Source organism: Adiantum capillus-veneris, chromosome 11 (assembly GCF_014529385.1).
Source record: "Adiantum capillus-veneris isolate H3 chromosome 11, ASM1452938v2, whole genome shotgun sequence".
Lineage (NCBI taxonomy): Eukaryota > Viridiplantae > Streptophyta > Polypodiopsida > Polypodiales > Pteridaceae > Adiantum > Adiantum capillus-veneris.
This window is the reverse complement of record NC_140941.1, coordinates 50,345,936-50,368,498: the sequence shown is the minus strand read 5'-3', so window position 1 is coordinate 50,368,498 and position 22,563 is coordinate 50,345,936.

Genomic DNA, 22,563 nt, shown 5'->3' with positions numbered 1-22,563 from the left:
ATATGGATAAATTTATCCATTAAAAACACAGTTTGAACACACATATGCAAGGGGGAATTTATATACCCTTTAAACACACCCTATATAAATAGTTTCTTAAAGGCGCATCCCTCAAAGGCAAGAGTTTTTCTCCAACAAAATCCATAAAAAAAGGCAAGAGAACTTTGACTTCTCTCAGGTTTTTTAGTTCCCACACTTAGCTTTATCACTTGGGCACCCTTGGCCTTTTAGTTGACCTCAAACGGACCCCGAATAGGCCAAAAGCTGGCCTTGCAGTGCATAGTTTTCACCCTGCTCATCCATCCGCACACTTGGCACCTAGATTTTTCCAATAATGCATCTCGCAACCACGTGAATTGGCCCGAAAATATGGTCCTCATGATGACCTTTTACATAATTATCACAAGAAAACATCCACGTTGTGTCCGTACTTATCCACGTGTAGATATTGACCCCATTCGACCTCCTTACGCCACTAGATGCCATCTGACGCACCTGCTTACCTCATGTCGTTGGCACGTGGATAGCTTCCTCGATAAGTTTTATGCGCTATCAACTCCTCATTATTATAGAAAAAACACATTGGTACTGGTAATAGTGAAAATCGATGCACTATGTACACCCTGTCCTACCTGTACACATGCGGGCCCCACGTAACCACCTAGCTCTGGAAAATGGGCAATTTGTTATTTGATGCACCATGCATGTGTATGTACATATGCGCAATCCCTTGCTCCAAAAAACTCCTAACATACGTCTCCAAAATGGTTTCATGATCCTCACATAAAAGGACAATAGGACGCTTCAACAATGGTTGGGGCCTTTGTTCATTCTATGTTGAAACCTTGTCAACAATGTGGCCAAGTCCAACACCCATGTTAAGAGGCTTTTCATCCCAGTTAACCATTTTGCCCAATATGTAGTGTATGCAGCATTGTTGAATGAAGTAGATGGCAATCTGGTTATTGTTGGGAATAGCTTGTTTTCTATGGATAAATTGTTGGAGAAAAACTCTTGCCTTTGAGGGGTGCACCTTTAAGAAACTATCTATATAGAGTGTGTTGAAAGGGTATATAAATTCCCACTTTCCTTACAGGATTGAGGTAATAAAATGACCACTTTTTCTTCAAAAACTTACGAGTTTTTCCCAAAAATCAATTTAAAAACCCCTTCTGCTAATATAATCATGTTAAAATTTTTAAAAAAAATTATAATAAAAAAACTCATTCATTTGAACTCATATGGACCCGAGCTCTTGCTAAGTCCACATATTGCAAGTCATGCTAGGCCCACATATTAAAGTTCAAAGTGCTTCATGCTAGGCCCACATATTAAAGTTCAAAGTGCCACTTGTCCTAACGAGTATATTTTGAAAAAAATAGTTTGAACATAGCTCTTTGCACTATTGGTGACTCAAGGATTCACCCTTCAACATTGATTCATCCTCCTAAATGTTGGAAATAATTGATAAGTCTATTTGGTCACATCAAATCTGTACCTGATCAATAGTCCAATGTGCCTTGTTGTAATCAAGGTCTTCAGCCATATCTACAAGCCAAACACCAAAATTTAGCATAAGTAAAACCATCGGTAAAAGAATAAGTAAAACCATCCATAAATCTTTTGCAAGTTGAAATTATCAAATCAATATAAAAACAATGACATAAATGTCACTTAAACCAACTTCAATAATATAATGGTAAATTGAACTTAAAGACATTACCATAAACTGTCAAACCATGATGTGATACTTAAATTAGCTTCAAATTAACAACACCATGACAATATCAACCCAAAATAAGATTTTTGTACTCATTCATCTTATGGTCATAGACCAGAAGAAGATACAACATCTATGCCAATTGTGCGTCTCCATTTATACATAGGGACAAATCAAAAGTTGAAGGTCAAGTTTGCAAATTTTTTTCTTTGCCTTAATCTAGTGTTCTATGTATTTTTTCTACAAAGATTCTTTGATCTAGATCAAATGGCTCTAGTATGCAATTAAGTATTCGTTTTAGAACAGAACATAGCGAATATACATCCATGGCTTTAAAAAAGGGAGGAGGATTGGTGGAGATGCACTTTGAGATAGCCCAAGGATAGTCTTGAGGTGATTGTTTTGACATTCCAAACATAGATCTATTAGATTTGTAAATGTCTTTTTAGTTAGGAGCAAGATAGAAGTGCCCCAATCTGAAATTTTGCAATTAACACCCTTGTCAGTAAAATGCAACGTAATGTTCTGAGGGTGAAGGTCATTGTGCAAAAAATCATGGTGATGTTAGTACTTCAATGTTTGCAGAAGAGCATTGACAATGTGTACAAAATTGTCTTGGAAGCATTCAATATTGTCAACCGCCTGCAAAAATTCTTTGATGGCAAGCTTGTTTCCATTAAAGTGACATGCGTGTATCCACTTCTCCACATGACCGTCGTTCCAATATTTGAAAATAAGCATTGGTGGTGGAGAGTGTCGCACAATGCCAAGTAGCAAGATCATACCTTGGTGTTCAATATTTAAAGTTGTGTCTTTTCCATGGCTGGATGTGCAGCAATTGGCCCACGTGGCTGCATCTTGAATACATTATTTTCATACACAAGGTCTAAGAAGGTAGGATGTAGTACACAACATGACATACGTCGATCTTCCTTCTCTAAGCTGGAGTGCTTGCAAATGAAAAACATGGCCATCTTGTAGGAGTTTCAACACTAGTGCATCATCACCTTGGGCTAGTGCTCCCACGATGGTAATCTCAATGGGAGTTACCACTTTTACCTTAGTGGCTAGCTCGATAGCATCAGCCACCTCTTAATCTTTTGCTAGGACCTTCTATCTTACTTTCTACTTTCATTTTTTCATACATTTGATAAACCAATTTCATTCTTTTACGTACTAGAGGGAGAGAGTGGACTTCAAGGTTTTGCAAAGCATCAAAAGAAACTATAATTTGTCCCAACACTTTCTTGAAAAGTTCCCGCATTTGACCGCTAATGAGAATTGCAATATCAAATGATATTGTGGGAAATGATTGTTGTAATTTCTCTAAGCAATGTTTTGTCAACGTATTGAGACGATAATTGAAAATGAAAGGCTCTAAAATTTCAAAACATCATTGTAATTGCTTCTCTTTAGCACCATGTAGATAACAAACATAGTTTCAGATGTTCGAGTAGCTGTAATAGCTTTGTCTTTGACATGACTATCAAAACAAATAGAGATATATTAACAAAAAGAGAATAAATCAAACATGTTGAAGTATGTAGACATGTTTTCTAATATTAATGTTGAATATTTATACATATTTAAAGTGAAATATTTTTTGTACCAAATGAAATATATACAAAGCTTAACAATTATGATTTTTGAATAAGAAATTATTATTAATTATTGAATAACTGTACTATCAATTTATCTCTAATGCAGTGTAAGATAATTTTTTTTTAAAATAACTAAAAGTTTTTGTTTTGTAAAAGTAGCCCAATTGTGTGAGCTAATAACTCAAGCACAGAAGTGGATACTACTAAACACAGAACATTGGAATTTTACATCACACAAAAGTAATCTATTAGAATACTAAAAGTGTACGTTACATAAAAGTAGCCCAACTTTGTAAGATAAAAACTCTAACACAAGGGTGGACTGTCATTAAATCTAATATCTAGCCATCCCAAATTATTTTCTCATACTTAATTGACCATTTAATGTGGGAGAATACACAGGAACAGGGGTTAGAATATGGACATGTGCTTATGGATCTATCTCAACACGGGGCCAAGGTTAAAGGGGTCCAAATAAGAGATGGTCTTCCAAAGAGCAAGGCTAGCTATTGGAGCTTAACGACCTTAGGGTTAGCTTCATTAAAGACCTCCAAAGGTTAGTGGTAAAATTACTTTGACCTTAGGCAAGCTAGGGCTGTGCTTGAAGTGGGAACCCGGGCGGAGATTGAGGTGCTTGTCTTGCTTGCTAGCTAAGGTGCTTGAGGTGCTTAATGGATAAGGTGCTAAAGTGCTCCATGACTAAGGTGCTTAAGGGGTTCAAGGTTTTCCCAACAGTCAACACGATCCCTACTCAAGGGGGGGGGGATTCCTCATTGTAGCAGCATGAGAGAGAACACATACACCGTCACACAAGGCCAGCTTAGTCTAAAGAAGTAACAAGGACACTTGTCAAGTTCCTCTCCATGTTGCCCTTATGGTGTGCCTAAAGCCTATTGGTTGGCCTCTCAAGGGGTTCAATTATAATTTAGCTAAATTAATTAAATTTTTATGTATTTATCAAGTCCAAAGGGGAAAGGGGGACACTTGTCCCAAGGCTAGCATGGTTGCTTGGTGTGCACTCTGAATGTGATTTTATAGGCTTCTAGGGTCCAATCATCTTCCAACATGAGCTAAAAGGGGGGGGTGGACCAAGGAAGATAGGGGCTAGCTTAGCGGGTATACTCTCCCACACACACACACTCATTGTGTGAGGTGAAGAGTGCAAGATCTCCATTTCCTTTGCCAAGCTTGTTGAGAAGTTGAGAGCCTACATCAACACTCTTGGCTATGGAATGAAAATCCAACCAAGAGCCACACTACAATGATGAAGCTTGCAATCTTCTCCATCTTCATTACTATGCTATTATTTATGCTAAGAAATAAGAGTGATGATAAATGAGGAACTATTTCCTTCTCCTATGGATTTTTCTTCTTCCTCTTTCCTAGCCTCATTCCCCGCTAACTCTCTCCACCTTCAAAGGTGTTGAGGCCTTGGGATTGAGGCTGGGGATGGTTGATGATTTTACCAAGGATTATGTTATGCTTGTGATGCATGAAGTTTCCATCTTCATTGCATCACCTAGGTCCCAAGGAACACATATATTGTATTGTATCAAGTCTCTCTTTATGGGAGAATCTATAATACAAAATCCCATTGGAGGGGGGACCAGATCCACATAAATCCGGTCCTCAATTGTTGTCATTTTAGACATTTTCCACTTGTCTTTGCAATCAACAGTGTCTAAACCACATGTGTGGCTGCTTGAGAACTAGTTTACAAAGGTAAAGGAGAGTATCGACTAAGGTTTTTGAGGGTACCAAAGCACAAAGTAATCTATACATAAGTTTAATTAGCATGTCTAACAATAACCCAGAGAGTAGAATGAACATTGATAACTTTGATTTTTCACATGAAGGTGCTAATGATGATGGCCCCATGTTTGTCAATTATCTTGTTACTAGGTTGCAACAAGCTATGGGTAGCCCTACTTTGCAAGCCAAAATTACTCAGCAAATTTTTGCTTATGGGATTTCTATTCCTCTCCAAGCAGAGAGAGAGCTTAGGAGGCCTCTTGACGAGACTCCCAAAAGAAGACTCTCTCTCCCATAAGAGAGGAGGAATCCAAAGAACAAGAAAGAAGAGAGTCCCTAAGTTTGTCTGAAGATGTGGCTCCACAAAGACAGTGGTCTTCACGATGGACGACTCCTCCCAAGAGGAAACCATCAACCCACAGTCCTTCTCCTTATCACTCCGAAAGAGAACAGAGGATGCAAATGAAGAAAAGGGCAAGAAAGAGGTCACCCTCTTCTCCATCTTCTTCACTTGCCTCCTCTTTCGACAAAAGTTGTGGATATTCTCCTAGAGAATACAAGAGGAGAGGCCATTGAAAATCCTACCCTACATGGAGAAGGTCCCAAAAGCTCAAGAAATTCAAAGAGGGAGGAAAGAGTATCTCTTTCTTACCCATGATGGAAACTTTGGTTCCACCCAAAAAGTATTGGCCTTTATCCAGTAATTTGATGCGACCTTTGGAGAGGAGGGCTTCACGTAGTCCTCCAAGCTACATCATGTAGCTATGCACTTCCAAAAATTTTCTTGTCAATGGTGGAATGACTGTGTGGCAATGGCAAGCCCCAAAGGCATGGAAAACTCTATGAGTTTCCATCACAAAGAAATTCCTTGCAAGTGATGCAAAGGACAAAGTGCTGACTGAATGGCGGAGTTTGAAGATTCTCTCCAATGAGTCTATCCACAAATACGTGGATAAGTTTTGGGATTTACTGCATCTCAAGGATATTGTCTTTCAAAAGGTAGAATTTGCCAATAAAAAGCAATAATTCTGTGGGAGATTACTCAAAGAAATGGCCGCATATGTCAACTCGCAATGGCCTGGTTCTATCACCAAAGTAATCCACCACACTATGGTGGCTTCATGCATCATTTACAACAAGGAGCTAAAAGGAATTCCAAGCCCATGGAGAACAAAGATTGAAATGAATCAAAGGGGAAAAACAATGCCCATAACTTTTCCCAAGGCAATTCCAACAACAACAATCAGTCCAAGGAGAAGGGAGTTTAAAAAGGTAAAAATAGAATCTCTCCTAATGAGCTAGAAGCTTTTCGTAAGGACCAAAAATTCTTCAAGTGTGGGGAGCAAGGACATGGCTACTATTCTTCTCAGGGGGTGCACTATGTAGTCATGTTAACGTATAATGTTGGAGCTTTTTTTAAGCCCCACAGATTGTTGATGCATGATCTTTTTGCTCTTCAAATGTTTGGCAATGTTTGCTATTGTGTTTATTACGTTGATGATACTCTCACTTTCTCGGTCACGCTCTAGTGAGGTCCTTGGCTTGGGAAAAGATCAGCTCTTCACACCCCATCAAGGTGTAACATGCTGGCCGGTCAAGAATCAAAGGGACAAGCACAATTTTTTGGAGCCATAGCGGAAGAGGGAAGAGAGAGAATTTCTCACTTTGTACTAGAATCAAAGTGGTGCCAGAGTGACAAGATGGATATTAAAATGTCAAAAGAGGAGGGTTGGGAAAAAGCTCCCAAAGGAGTCGCAAGATATCAATGAAGGGTTCTATGTTTCTCAGAGTGTCATTTTCTGCGGGCAATATCCTCTTTACGTGTGGACATTAGCCATGGGAGTTTCTTTTAAGTGTTCATTTATGCAAGGTTTTTCTCTGTAAAACCTTATGATGCAAGGCAAGCCTATAAGGATGAGGTAACACCCTTGTTTGGGGAGATGCTATAAAAAAAAAAAGTGAGAGAGAGTCATCCTTTTGAAGAGGACGTCGCTATCTCATGGGAATGAGAGCCCAAAAGGGGAAGAGGCGGGGGGGGGGGGTTAGCAAGCCATACCAAGCACCACCGATTGCGATTATGAGAGGGCATGTTGATTGAAGGAGGGAAGCACCACCATATGCACAGGCCAACCAAGCCATACTGAGATGAGGAGGAGATCCCTCTTTTTGGTCAAGAAAATCGAGAGCTAGATGAGAGAGAGTGATTCTCTCTGTGTGCATAAACCAACAAGCAGAGAGATTGGGAGAGAGAACCCTTCAATGGGTTGTCGAGAGAAACGAGGATAGGACCACCATTGCATGAAGGGGTTCACTTTCAAGAGACAGAGGGATCCAAGAAGGGGGTGTATCCCATAGCTAGGGTGGAGAAGGAGTGAGATTCTCTCCACATAATAGTCAAGAGAAGGGATGTCTTTTCCTGTAGAGAAAGAGAGTGCGTGATTCTCTATTGCTACAAGTTGAGAGATAGAGAAAGAGAGAGAGGTTTGATCTATTAAAGTGAGAGAGCCAATGAGGGGAGAGAGCGTTTTTTTGTATGGTTGATAACCGAGGGGAGAGAGAGTCTTTTTTGTATGGATGAAAACCAAAGAGGGACCGAGAGAGAGATTGACTCTCAATCACAAAGTTGAGACAAAGGGACATGTAGAGAAAGTTCTTGTGATAGGGTGGAGAAGGAGTGAGATTCTCTCCACATAGTAGTCAAGAGAAGGGATGTCTTTTCCTGTAGAGCAAGAGAGTGCGTGATTCTCTATTGCTACAAGTTGAGAGATAGAGAAAGAGAGAGAGGTTTGATCTATTAAAGTGAGAGAGCCAATGAGGGGAGAGAGCGTTTTTTTGTATGGTTGATAACCGAGGGGAGAGAGAGTCTTTTTTGTATGGTTGAAAACCAAAGAGGGACAGAGAGAGAGATTGACTCTCGATCACAAAGCTGAGACAAAGGGACATGTAGAGAAAGTTCTTGTGATAGGCCATATTTGATAGAGAGAGAGGAGACTTTGATGAGAGAGAGAGCCCTTGAAGGTTATGGAGAGCATGAAGAGAGAGAAATATTCCATGCAAAAGAGATATAGAGATAGAGAGAGAGAAAAAGAGAAAATTTTTCATGAGGCTATTGTGAGAGACAGAGAAAAGAAAGAAGAAAATTGCATTGCCCTAGAATGTAAGCCAAAAGTCACGCCGCACTGCCCTAGAATGTAAGCCAAAAGTCACGCCACACTGCCCTATAGGGTGTAAGCCTTGAGTCATCATCATGCAGACTTTGTTTTGAAGACTACAAAGCTACCTCGACCAAATGTTTTGAAGAGGAAAGATAAGTTTTGTTAAAATGTTGTAAAAACAATATTCTCAATATTCATGATTTCACAATAATTCACACAATATCTTGTGCTCAACTGGTCTTCCACTCTTTTTTTGAAATAAATACAACATTCAATACGAGTCTCTCTCTCTCTCTCTCTCTCATGGTGAAGTGATCACTTCATTTGTGGATAATCGTTGGTGAGATTTGACATTGAGACTGCATTGCACATTCCTTGGCATCAGATTTCAGCAACACATCTCCAGCCATCGTTCCTTGTTGGTGGGCTTGGGTTGGGGATTTGAGTATTATCCTTGCTTGGTTTTTCTTTTCTGGGTCTACTCCATGGCCCGGGCATAGAAAAATATCCATCAGTGGCACTCCAAGTGGGACCCAGCTTCTAACGTTTTCGCTTGAGCGAAGTACCTGCGATTCTCAGAGATGGAGCTAGTTTTTGCTTCATGGATGTACGTGACTTTTAAGCGCATTTCTTTCCTCGCACTCATTTGGGATGCTTGCATATCCAGGTGGGAGGATTCCAAAAAGAGGGTTATTTTTAATGTCTATTGCTACCCAAACCTTGAGAGTTCATGATGATGTTGGTGATCCTCTAGTTTTTTATAGGATTTGGGATGCAATTTTAGCCCATTTGAGTGATAAAGTTGATGAAGACGTGGGCATTTCCCTTGAGGCTATTGCTTGGAGGGAAGTGTATAGGGAGAATGAGACTCTTGACAAGAGTGTTTGGATGACTTTTTAGCCAATTTAGTTGATGATGGCACTTTTGATGAATGTCTTCTTGAGGAGGAGAAAGTTAATCTACCTTCTGTTCTTTCCCACCCTCTCACCCTTGTGTAGGAGGTGCCATATGGGGGGTTTACCACTTATTTTGAACATATTGATGATGTGATGCAACCTTTAGAAAGGGTGGGTTACACCTTTTGAAGATGATGTTCTTATTGAGGATGTTCTTGATGCTTCTAGTTTTCATTCTCTTGATGTTTCTGATGATGATATGGTTACCATTGAAAATGTTCTTGAGAAAGAGAAGCTTGATCCTCTAGTATGTGGAAGATACCGTGGTTATTGATGCTCATGTAGATCCCCCACCTATTGTTCTCCAAGATAGGGAGAGACATATTGATCAATGGATTGTCCAGTGGACACACTATGATGGAGTTGGGGCTGATGCATTTGATTCTGATTTATTGAAATTTGTGCAAGCTTGTTGGATTGAGGGTTATGACAAGCCTGAAGACCTTATGTGGCTCTTTTCTACCTTTTTGATTGCTGAAGATATGCAGTGGTACCATATTAAGCTACGACATTGTCCACATTTGATGCAGACTTGGGATGGAATGGGTAGATCCTTTCTTGTGAGATTTTTCCTTCTAATTTAGCCTTTAGGCAACAATTAAACTTTAGAATCTTCCAAGGGGAGAGTGAGTCCATTGATGAGTATGTTAATGATCTTCAAGATTTAAAGAGGAAGCATTGTGACCCCCATTGTTTTGATGAATGGGTTTTATTGGAATGTTTTCTTAACGGTATTTTGAGAGATATTCAATTCCAAGTAAGGTTGCATATGCACGAGCTAGCATTGTAGGGGAGGCCTTTGAAGCTGTCTCATAGAGGGTAACCTTGGAAGTTCAACACTTTCAAAGAGAGGCTTGTTTCAATGCTATGACAAATGCTCCTATGATTCCTATTCTACCATTCCTTATCCCAACACCAGCTAGTAGTTTTGGAGTTTTGCAAGATAATGAGCCACCTGTTGCTTTTAAGTGTTCATTTATGCAAGGTTCTTCTCTCTAAAACCTGATGGGGCAAGGCAAGCTCATAACGATGAGGCAACATCCTTGATTGGGGAGATGCTATCAAAAAAATAGTAAGAGAGAGTCACCCTTTTGAAGAGGACATCGCTATTTCATGGGAGTGAGGGCCCCCCGGGGGGGGGGGGTTGAATACCCACGCTTTCTTCATGATTATTATTTTTGCGTGGGAAAACTTTGACAAGAAGATGACTTAAGAAAACGGGTGTCAATTGAAATGGGGTGGCACTGCCATTGGCAAGCGAGAGCGAGCAAGCCATAGACACGAGGTAGTGCATTGGATTGGGGGGAGGGGGGGGGGGGGGGGGGGGGGGGGGGGGGTTAGCAAGACATACCGAGGAGGCACCATTGATTGTGATAATGAGAGGGTCTACTGATTGAAGGAGGAAAGCACCACAATATGCAGGCTAGCCGAGCCATACTGAGATAAAGAGGAGCTCACTCTTTTAGGTCAAGAAAGCTGAGAGCGAGATGAGAGAGAGTGATTCTCTATTTGTGAATAAACTAGCGAGAAGAGAGATTGGGAGAGAAAACCCTTCAGTGGGCTGGCAAGAGAAATGAGGAGAGAGCAAGAGGGATCCAAGAAGGGGGTGTATTCCATAGCCGGGATGGTGAGAATAAGGAGAGATATTCTCTCTACATAATAGTGGAGAGAAGGGTTTTTTTCCTGTAGAGAGAGAGAGCGTGTGTGTGTGTGTGTGCGATTCCCTATTGCTACAAGTTGAGAGATAGAGAAAGAGAGAGAGATTTTCTCTATTAAAAAGAGAGAGCAAAGGAGGGGAGAGAGAGTCTTTTTTGTATGGTTGAGAACCGAGGACGGGAGAGAGAGTCTTTTTTGTATGGTTGAGAACCGAGGAGGGGAGAGAGAGTCTTTTTTGTATGGCTGAAAACTGAAGAGGGATCGAGAGAGATATTGACCCTCAATTGCAAAACTTGAGAGAAAGGGAGATGTAGAGAAAGGTCTTGTGATAGGCCATATTTGATAGAGAGAGAGGAGACTTTGACAAGAGAGAGAGAAAGAGCCCTTGAAGGCTATAAAGAGAATGAAGAGAGAGAAATATTTCAAATTCCATATTTCATTGAGCTAGAAACTAATCAACTTTGAATCATGCATGAGAGATTGTAAAAATTGTAAAATTTGCTTATGTAGAAGCTCATTCTCTCTCATTTTGATATGTATGCATAAATTTGCTACATGCATAAGAGAGAGAGAGAGAGAGAGAGAGAGAGAGAGAGAGAGAGAGAGAGAGAGAGAGAGAGAGAGATAAAAGAAAGAAGAAAATTGCACTACCTTATAGGGTGTAAGCCAACAAATCACAACGATGCCCTATAGGGTGTAAGCCTTGAGCATCATCATTCAAAGTTTTTTTAAGCCTACGAAGCTTCCACGACCATATTTTTTGAAGACGAAAGATAAGTTCTGTTAAAATGTTGTAAAAACAATATTCTCTTGATGATTGCATGATAATTCACACAAAATCTTGTGCTCAACTTGCCTTTCTCTCTCTTTTGAAATAAGTACAACATTCAATATCACTCTCTCTCTCTCTCTCTCTCTCTCTCTCTCTCTCTCTCTCTCTCTCTCTCTCTCTCTCTCTCTCTCTCGTTGAATGGTGAAGTGATCACTTCGTTTGTGGATAATCAATGGTGACATCTAACACTGAGACTGCATTGCACCTTGGCAACAAATTTTAGTAGCACATCTCTAGCCATAGTTCCTTGTTGTTGGGCTTGGGTTGGGGGTTTGAGTATTATCCTGGCTTGGTTTTTCTTGTCTAGGTCTTCTCCATGGGCCGGTCGTGGAAAAATATACATCATATAGTGTGAGTTCAATAGGAGGGGTTTTAATATGAAAAAATGTTATATAATTTAACATAGATACATTAATTTAAGGTGTTTTTATATTCAATTTTAGGAAAAATCCTAATTGTAAGGGGTCATTTTATTCATTCACACATGTTAAAAGAGGTATTTTTTTAATAACCGGCGAATTCAATTTATATATGGGGGTACTGAATGGTGAATCCTTGAGCCATTCTTGCCACAAAAGAAATGCCCTCAATGAGACTCCTAGAGATTCAATGATTGAAGCTCCAAAAGAGGATGCTCATTGCAAAGGATCGCCTCTCTCCTATGCTTGAGAAAAGGTAAGGGAGAATGGTACCTTCATTTTATTTGACCCTTGCTCTACTCACAACTTTATATCAAAACGGAGTTGGCCACTAAGCTGGACATATAATCTTTCAAGATGGGAGATGTTGTAATTGCCGATGGAGCTTTCAAGGGACTTCAAGCCTCCATTACTCCCTTGATTGGGAAGTTGAGGCTTCATTTCCAAAGCTACATCAACAAAGAAAACCTTTTCAGCTCTAACATGAGGATGTTATCCGAGGGGCACCATGGTTCAACTGCACGATTGCCAACATGAAGTTCCCTAAAGGAGAATCTACTTCACCTATAGGGAAAATATTATGTCTATAGATGCTAGTGAGTCCGGTTGTACTATACCGCTTGTAAATTCACGTGCTTTTGATAAGTCAACAAAAAGCTCAGTTTCTATATACATGATTTTTTTCAAAGAGTCTCTGAATGATGCTAGTGTTTTATCAAATGAAAATGGTAGGAATCAAGAAGAGTTAGACTTGTCTAATTTTCTAAAAGGATTCCAAGATTCTTTTTTTTATGATATCCCTTTGGACTTACCTCCAAAACAAGGGGTTGATGACCATTGAATTGGGATCCTACCACAAAGGTCACCGCCTAAAAAGTCTCCTTACTGAGTTTCCCAAGGTCAACAAAAAGAAATATGGTACATACCGCATGTGTGTGGACTATCGAACACTTAATCATATCACTATCAAAAATAGATTTCTTGTATCCCGCAGATAGAAGATTTGTTTGATAAGCTACAAGGCTCTACCTACTTCAACAGGATTGACCTAAAAGTGGCTACCATGAAATAAGGATAATGAATTAAGATATCTAAAGACCGCGTTCCATACAACGTTTGATCTTTATGAATACCTAGTCATGCCTTTTGGCTTGACTAATGCACCAACCACGTTCAATCATTTAATGGAGAAAATAATTAGAACCCATTCAAAATTCATTGGAGTGCTCTTTGATGATATCATCATCTACTCCAAGTCCTTGGAGGAACACAAGCAACATCTCTAGGAGATTTTTCAAGCTTTGAGGGAGAACAAGTTTTTTATCAATCAAAAGAAGACATAATTTTTCCTTCAAGAGATTCAATACTTAGGACATATTATCTCTCAAGAAGATATCCATATGTATCCATCAAAGTTGGAGGTAATAGAAGCATGGCCTAATCCAAGGAATCTACATGAGCTAGAAGCTTTATTGGTATGTGTGCATACTATAGACACTTCATAGAAAAATTGTCTTAAATAGCAGGACCACTACATGACCTAACAAAGAAAAATGCCAAGTACTCATGGACTTCTAAAGAGAAAGATGCTTTTGACAAGCTTCTAGATCTCTCAAAGTCATTTGAGGTCAAATGTGATGCTTGTGGTGATTGCCTTAGAGTAGTTTTGCTTCAAGAAGGGCATGCCATAGCATATGAGAGCCGAAGTCTCAATGCCGATGAACGGGTCTTGGGCATATACACAAAAGAGCTTTTAGCTGTTCTTCATGCCCTAGACACATGGAAGCACTACATATTGGGAACTCCATTAATTTTGCAAATGGACCACCAAAGTCTCAAGTACTTCATGACATAAACCAAGATTCTGGCAAACAAATGAGGTGGGAAAATTTTCTTTCGCAATTTAATTTTCATATTTTTCACATTCATTTAAGTATAATCAAGTGGCTGATGCACTTTCATTGAAATGACGACCAAGAGTTAATGCGATGTCTATAGCAACTCACAATGATCTATCATCTATGATAGATGAATATGGTACTAACCTCAACCTTAAAGACATAATTTCAGTGCTTGCATTTGAGAATAAAGAAGAAACATCCATCATGCAAGATGGTTATCTTCTCCATGGAAATAGGCTATGTGTTACCCACTCCCTTCGTGAGAAATCATGTATGAATTCCATGCTCCTCCGTATGCGGGGCATAGAGGCATCTACCCTACTCTTTAAGGAGTAGAAACATACTTCTACTGGCATACCATGAAAGTGGACATATGAGAGTATGTATCCAAATGTGTGGTATGCCAAGAGACCAAATATGATAGAGGGAAGCAACTTAGATTAGCCCAGCCATTGCCAATTCCTAATTCACGATGGGAGAGTATATCCATGGATTTTATATTTGAATTACCCAAGTCTATCCATGGGAATACAAGAATATGGACAATAGTAGACAGGTTTAGTAAGCAAGCACACTTTATTCCTGTCAAAAAGACTATTAAGGCACACCAAATGCCAACCCTCTTCATATCTCAGATTTTCAAACACCATGGATTGCCAACATCCATTGTGTCAAACAGAGATGCTAGAATGACCAATATTTTTTTGAAATCTAGGTATAAGATTGAATTTCTCTTTATTCTATCACCCAAAAAACGATGGACAAAGTGAGATATCCAATCTTACAATTCTTGATCTTCCAAAGACTTATGTTACAGAAGTAGATCAATGCTCACAATGGGAAAAGTAGTTACCCCTTTAGAGTATGCATACAGTAATATTGTCCATACTACTACGATAAAGGCACGTTTTGAGATCATAGAAATAAGACCTAAACGTTCCTTGCTACTTAAAGTACATGGGAAGATCTTTGTTGCTAATGAGTATAGTCGTGACCTACAAGAATCTTTCCAAAAGATTAAGGAGGCTATATCCATCTATCGACAAATGCAAAAGCTGCTACTAATAAGCACAGAAGGTCCTTAACATTCAAAGAAAATGATTGGGTCTTACTTAAGATTCCCAAGGCTTGATTGAGGCAAACGAAGGGTAAAAATCCTACGGGCCATCAAAAGTATTCAGCTAAACTAGAAAAAAGATACAATGGTCCTTTTCAAATCTTGAAGCCAATCAATGACATGGCTTATCAACTCAAGTTGCCAAACCATTGGCTCATACACAATGATTTTCATGTGAGCCTACTTAAGCCCGACAAAGGAGAGCCACCAAGAGAACCAATTATTGAAGACCCTCCAAAAATTAAAGACCAAGAAGAGGTGCTACAACCCAAAGCTATCCTTCGGCATGAAGACAAGGTACTATGACATGGTAAAATTATCCAATGGTATCTTATTAAGTTCAAAAATTATCTTTTTGCAGATGCTAGATGGATGCAAGGGGTACAGCCTCAAGATAGTGTGAACCTTGTCAATGCTTAGAATGCTACATTAGAGTAAGAAAATGTACATGTTTTAAACAACCAATTTTTTTGTCTTATAAGACTTATTCTCTTTTTATTGTGCACAAATTTAAGTAGTATGTATGCTTAGAATCACGTTTGTGATGACAGTGTCTCTCAAACATCAAGTAAACTTTGTCACTCTACTTTGGGAGAATAAAATGGACTAAAGAGCAGACATGCTTACGGCAACTAGGTCTCCCAAGTCCTAAATAGATTAGTCATCTATCTTGGAATGATGTACTAGGGTTAAAAGGGATCATCTACCCGCTAAGAAGCATCGATTAATGACTAAGGCTTTATCTCTTCTAACTCATTGTGAGTTGTAGATAGTGATGAAAAGAGAAGCAAAGCTTCAACTTATCACTCAATATCTATTACTATTTTTTAGGTGAGGTGGATACGTAAAACAAAAGAATCAACATAGCGTAAATAAAATATAGACATTGATACATTTGCAAATGAAGAGAAAGTTATACTTAACTCTTCACTCCTCAAATGTGTCAATGCATATACTTTATTTCTACTATATTTTGGATTTTTCTCTAGTGTGCAAAGTAAAGTATACTAGATATCAATACTCTAGATATGTCTATATATTTTGGCAACTTCTAATGTATGATAATTCTCATACACAACATGAAGTGAAAAATTCCTACCCCATCTCTGAAGTGCAAGGAAGTAACCGCTATACATCACGAGTGGAGTTCTACACTCCCTATGACTCTCTTTGGATTGTGACCGATAAGTTTACACAACCACAAGACAAAGTGCTAGTTATATCTATTCTAGGAGTGTGATTATCTTGAGAGAACCTCAAAATAGTTCTACATGCCTCCAAACTAATTCTATGTGTGAAAAACTCCTCTATCACAACAGGAATGATTAAAAAAACGTTTAAAAACATTATTGCAAGAAATATTTTACATGCTCTTCTACCTTTGGTTGCTTTCCAATCCAAGACAGGAGTACTGTCCACTCTTTTGATAAAAAATGCATATATATTATACAATCTTTGATCAAGGAAATCTTTGATCAAAGAATTCTTTGATCAAAAAAGCCTTTGTGTGAAGATATTCCTCGATTATATATTTTACACGGTATTATTTGGAGAAACAACGTATAATCCAAATAATACGTATAGTTTTCATTATACAACTGTATTAATGCAACCCAGGTCCCAAGACATATAAGTGTGCCATTACCAACTTTGCGCAAAGAATAATCAAATGTTGTCCAACTACTAGCTCAAGTGGAAATTTACAATTTTGGGTCAAGCTTATAAGTTAGATAAGAGTCAACCTTGATGAAATGAAAGTGAATGGTTCTTTAATAGCCAAATTTTTCAATATGTTGTAATTTCCATGTCCCATGGATAATTGGAATCTCATGCATGCCTATTAACGTGCAAAAATTGGACTTAGTCATTAATGCTATGTTAACATTTTCTATTTATATCAAGCACCGAGAATGTAACAATCAAACACAAGTTCAAATTTTTAGTGCACAAAGCATCAATTTATTTACAATATAGCTCTTACAATGAATCTCAATTGCAAAAATAATTTCATTAAGTTCAAAGAAGATATCTATCTAAGCCACCTTTTCAAGAGAGAGAGAGAGAGATGTGTAAACTCAAAACTTCGTAAAATAAGCAAGACCTTTTTTGAGATCCCCTTGTGCAATGAAACTCATTTGTTCACACAACCAAATCACATACCATTGATTCCCACATCCTTGCTTGTAAGTAGAAAATGTGGTATGCATAACAAAAGAGACAAAGAACATATGACAAAGAAAATTTTTGACCTCTCTTAAGTGGTTATTAAAACCCAATTTCATGTCATAGACCAATTTTCCTTCAAAATAGCTCATTCAAGCACTAAAAACCAATACTTGCATGCCTTCAACGAGCACTAAATGTAATCAAGCATAAAAAATCCCACATTTCTAACGCAAGACATTCAAAAAAGTTAATCAATGGATGCGAAGAGTTCAGCTCTCACATGCTCTCAATCGGCAAGATAGTTCAGACAAAACAAGCACAATGTGAGTCGTATAGATTGGGAGAATATATGAGTAGCAGTGTGGATATTGTAAAATGTTTTCTGTATGTGTTTCCATGCTAAATCCAAAAGGAATCCAAAGTGGGGGGAATGGACCAGCTGGTGCATGTTGCAGCTATAGGGAAGGTGGGTTCATGAGTTGCCACAACCTTGAAAAGATGTGTGTGTGGTGGTCCTAAGTAGTAGGAGGGTGTGACAGGCTACAATGCATCACTGTAAAAGTTAGTGGGGTTTCTAGGAAGATAATATAGCATGCCCATGATCAAGGCGGAGGCACTGGGTTGCAATCTTGCAACCATCATCCATCAACAGCTAAAGACGGGGTAAGGTATGATGACCTAGTTGGTAGCATGAGCAAATGCAACCAAGGAAGGTGGGAGATTGGGTGGGGTCTATTGTTGACGTGCAAACTTGGCAACATACATGTGTAGAGGAGAAAGAAGTTAGGAGAGTGTGGAGCAACTTGGATCAAGTGGGTGATGCAACAAGTGAATGGCCACAAACAATAGGGCTTAGAGCTTGTGTGTGTGTGTGTGTGTGTGTGTGTGTGTGTGCGCGCTGAGTTGAATGGATATCACCAACTACTAGCCATCATGCAAGGCATTGCACGAGTAGTGCTAGAGAGAGAATCAATGTTAAAGTAGTTGGACCCTATGGTCAAATAAATACAGGGTAGAGGTGTGTGTGTGTGTGTGTGTGTGTGATTTTTTTGTTTTTTTTTTTTGAAACTTCTTCCCTCAAGGATGTTCTCATAGCAAGTCAAGCAATAGCAAAAGAATGAAGGGAATGTTGGCAATCGGAATCAACATGCCCATGAGCTCAAATGTGTGTTGTGTGTGTTTAAGCTTTAGAGTCATTTCCCACACAAGACTTTTCATATCATAAACTCTTTGAAAAAATTCATCTACTCTAGTCTTGTTTTCTTTACACACTTGGATGCAAGTCTTGCAAACTTTGCCCCTATTACCAATCTTTCATGACAACACATTTTATCAAATTTTTCTTCAATACATCATCCCCAATTGCACTATTCACAATGTCACACAAAATCACTAACGATGCTACAATCAATCATCAAGATGATAATGTCCATAGGAACACACAGTTGATGCTCTCTTGATTTCAATTTGATAGTGCAACACAATTCACATAAGAATAGTCCAAAATTTTATGTGTCATAACTTTCACTCAATTTCAATTTTTTTGCACCCACACATTGAAATGAAATATGTTTATGCACATACACCGTGCATTAAAATTTTTAGCCAAATTGTTTACTAATTTGTGCACTAGTTAATCTCTTTTTCATCCACATTGCTACCAATCAAGATTACTTGAATATACACTTTGGATTGATTGCATGCACTAACATTGATCTCAAATCCATAAATTGAAAATGCACTACACATCAATAGTGTTATCGAATTTACCTTAGCCATATTTATTCCATTAATTGGATGCATGCGCTAACATTGATCTCAAGTCCATCGATTGAGAATGCATACACATCAATAGGGTAATTAGATTTCCCTTAGCCAAGTTAGATCCAATTTGTTGTCATTGAAAAATAAATTGCTCATCTCCAATAGCCCAAATCATTCAAATCGAATGGGATTTTTTTTTTTAGTTTGTAAAAATAAACACACTTGAATTTTGGGTACAATTAGGTACACACATCAATGTAGCATTGCCACGTTCATAAAATTATCAATCATATTATTAAAAAACACATAAATCACCAAAAAAATTTCATCATTTGAGTGATCCAACTCATTCTGTGCCAACTTTATGATTTACACACAAATTATTTGGCCAAATTAATCATCATGATTAGTACTAGGTATTACTAACCATTTATTCACATATTGAATATCAAATTCCATTAAGTGACATACACACCCAGTTTAAGACCTAGATTTTATGTATCAATTCATCAATTTCACATTGATTGCATACTTGATCAAGCATATGATTGCATGTTGGCTTAATATCACAAAACTTAACCCTAATTTGACCTAATCAAGCAATGCACACACTAAAAAATTAGTACGCACATGAATTCAATGTTAGCTCAATTAGCAATGTAATTAGGCCTACAAACAGTGATTGCAAATACTTTTCATGCACATTCATGATCAAAAAGAATTTAGGCGTCCCAGTTGACCATCAATCATGAAATCAAGTGGAGTCTTGGAATGAACACAAACACACACACACAAAACTTTTGGCCTTATTCTTCGCAATTAGGCATAACAAATGATTGGAATTACCTAAAATACACATCAGTAAAGTGATTTCACACTAACATATAATCAATTCCTTCAATTTGCTAGCCATGCACACACTTAACATTAGGTGCACATACACTTGTTTTTTGGCATTTTCGCCCCTTTTCTTGTACTATACAAGCATTCATCTTTATGCACACACTTGAATACTTGATAAAAATTAAGCTTAATCTTGCTATACACAAGGTTTGTCAATGAAAATTGACTCGTAGTTCCATTCCAATTCATTCAAATTAGGCAAAAAGTGCAGGTCAATTCATTTCCACACCTAATTTTAGCAAATGATTAGCACACATTGAACCTCATTGATCAATCAAGAATTCAAATGACAAAGTTAGTTCACTTACATTTTGATTGCACTCCAATATACTCCTTTGCTCCGTGCTAAGATACATCATTGCATATACAAGTTTGTGCACCACCAAATCGGCTCCAAAATTGACCAATTTGAGTCAAAAGTCAAACACTCAAAGCACAAAATTAGTCCTAAATTAGCACCAAAAACTTCATTGGAGTGAGGAATAAACCTCCAATTATGAGATTAAACATACATTACATGTCAAAAATAAGCTATTAGGTTAGTAAAATCTGTCAAAAGTGAGTAGAAATTAGTGGATGCTAGCAAAAGGTTAGCATGGAAAAAGTCAAAATTGATCAAAATTAGCATGGAATTAGTCAAAATGAATATGAAATGAAAGTAAAATTAGTAATTATCCTAGTTTTGAGAGATGTGACGACTTCTTGTTTTGATTGACCACTCCTACCATTCGTGAAGTGTGTGCACTCTTGGTCTTGCCCTATTGTGTGCTCACATTTGGATAGGAAAAGTTTCATTCCCGTTGTAACTTTGCGTATTGTGCTAGATTCCTAGAGTGATGTCAAAATCTTCTCATCCGACTTACTGGATTCTTTCTTCATAATCTTGGTCAAGATAGTCTCAATAGTCTTGTTTCTACTCTCAATTAGTCCATTGCCTCGGGGATAATAAGGCATGGACTTTAGATGCTTTATGGAAAATATTCAATCTAGAGTTGAATGGTGTCATTTATGAAATGTGTAACTTGATCTAAAACTATCTCCATTGGATTGCCATACAAGCATATGATATGTTCATACAAGAACCAGGCTATAGACTTTGTTGTATTATTGGTAAGTGCCTTAGATTCCACATATTTATTGACATAGCATGTACTCATGATTATATACTTATTCTCCCTAGGTGTGACTTTATTGAAAGGTCCCATGAAATACAAACCCCACTTCACAAAAATACTTAAGGTTTGAATAGTGGATAGAGGTGTCACATATAATTTATTAGGTGTGCACAGTCTCTAGCAAATATTGTAGGTCTTGCAGAAATCTCTAGCATTTGACATCATACTCTACATCATAATCCAGCCTGTAATATTTTTTAATGAATGATATCACTAGAAAAATTTCCTCTAGAACTTTCAATGTGTGCTTCAATGATTACTTCCATCCTTGCTTCCATAGGCACACATCTCCTCAACACTCCATCATGGTGCAGTCTATATAAAGATCCACCTATGATTGTAAATTTCAAACTTCTAATAATGAGGGTCTTCTTACTAGACCGAGGTCTGTCTTCTTGAAAACATCCTACCACTCTGGATCTAGCTCCTTAGTTCTCATTATCTAAGATAATTGAGCATCCACTAGTTCATCTCTCAAGGATGTCCACATTAGGGAAAGTTTGGACTCAATTTTGGTCATTTTGGTGTTAGGGAGGAATGCCATCCAACCCAATAGATTTTGGCCTACCGTAATCATAGCTCCAATTTATTTCATTCCTATCTCAAAATTTTACATTTTTAAAAATTATTTTTCATTGCTTTAAAAAGCTTGGAATAAAAGATACGCCGCAATTTTCACAAATCATCCTTCTGCCGAGATAGAGGTAGGCCAAATGTGGCATAAATCACATTGAATGCAAGTGTACATTTCTAAAGAGAGGTTGCATATACCAAAGGTCAAACTCTCTTCCTACCATTTTCTTTTCTTTTCCTCATCTTCTCTGTGTTTCTTCACAAATCTTGTAGAGAAAAAAACAATGGAGAGCAAACAATCGGTTGACTGTCTACATCTATCAAGCCGGTGAATATATTCAACTACTTCAAGCTAGACCATGGTTTGGCTATCCACTACAATAACCATTGGCAATTAAGTTCTTTTGCAGACAAGAAGAAGAAATTAGTTAGATAACAATTTTTGAGCACACATATATGAACTTTGAGTTGCACTTGCGAGAGGCACCATTGGGGTCTCTTGCTAGTAGACCTAATTGTGCGCTTACTTTACTTGATAGAAATCTCTTATGTGAATTTTCTTCTGATATCGTTATCTTACCAATTAATTTTGTAGATATTTATCCCTCTAACAATGAAGCTTGGAAGCCAGTGGAGTACATAATGGGAATATACTTTTCATGCATCGATGGGAGAGCTTATGTACAAAACTACCACTAGAAGAGTGCTCAAAGAAAGGGGGGTCTTCTTCTATAACTTCTTCTACAGTACTCCCCGCTCTACCCATGGCTTTGGCACCCTTAGTCATCTCCCACTTCCCCCACATAATGGTCCAGAGGGGTCAATCCTAGCTTTGAAACTTTTGAGTGTTTTCGACTCAAGCTCCATCAAGAA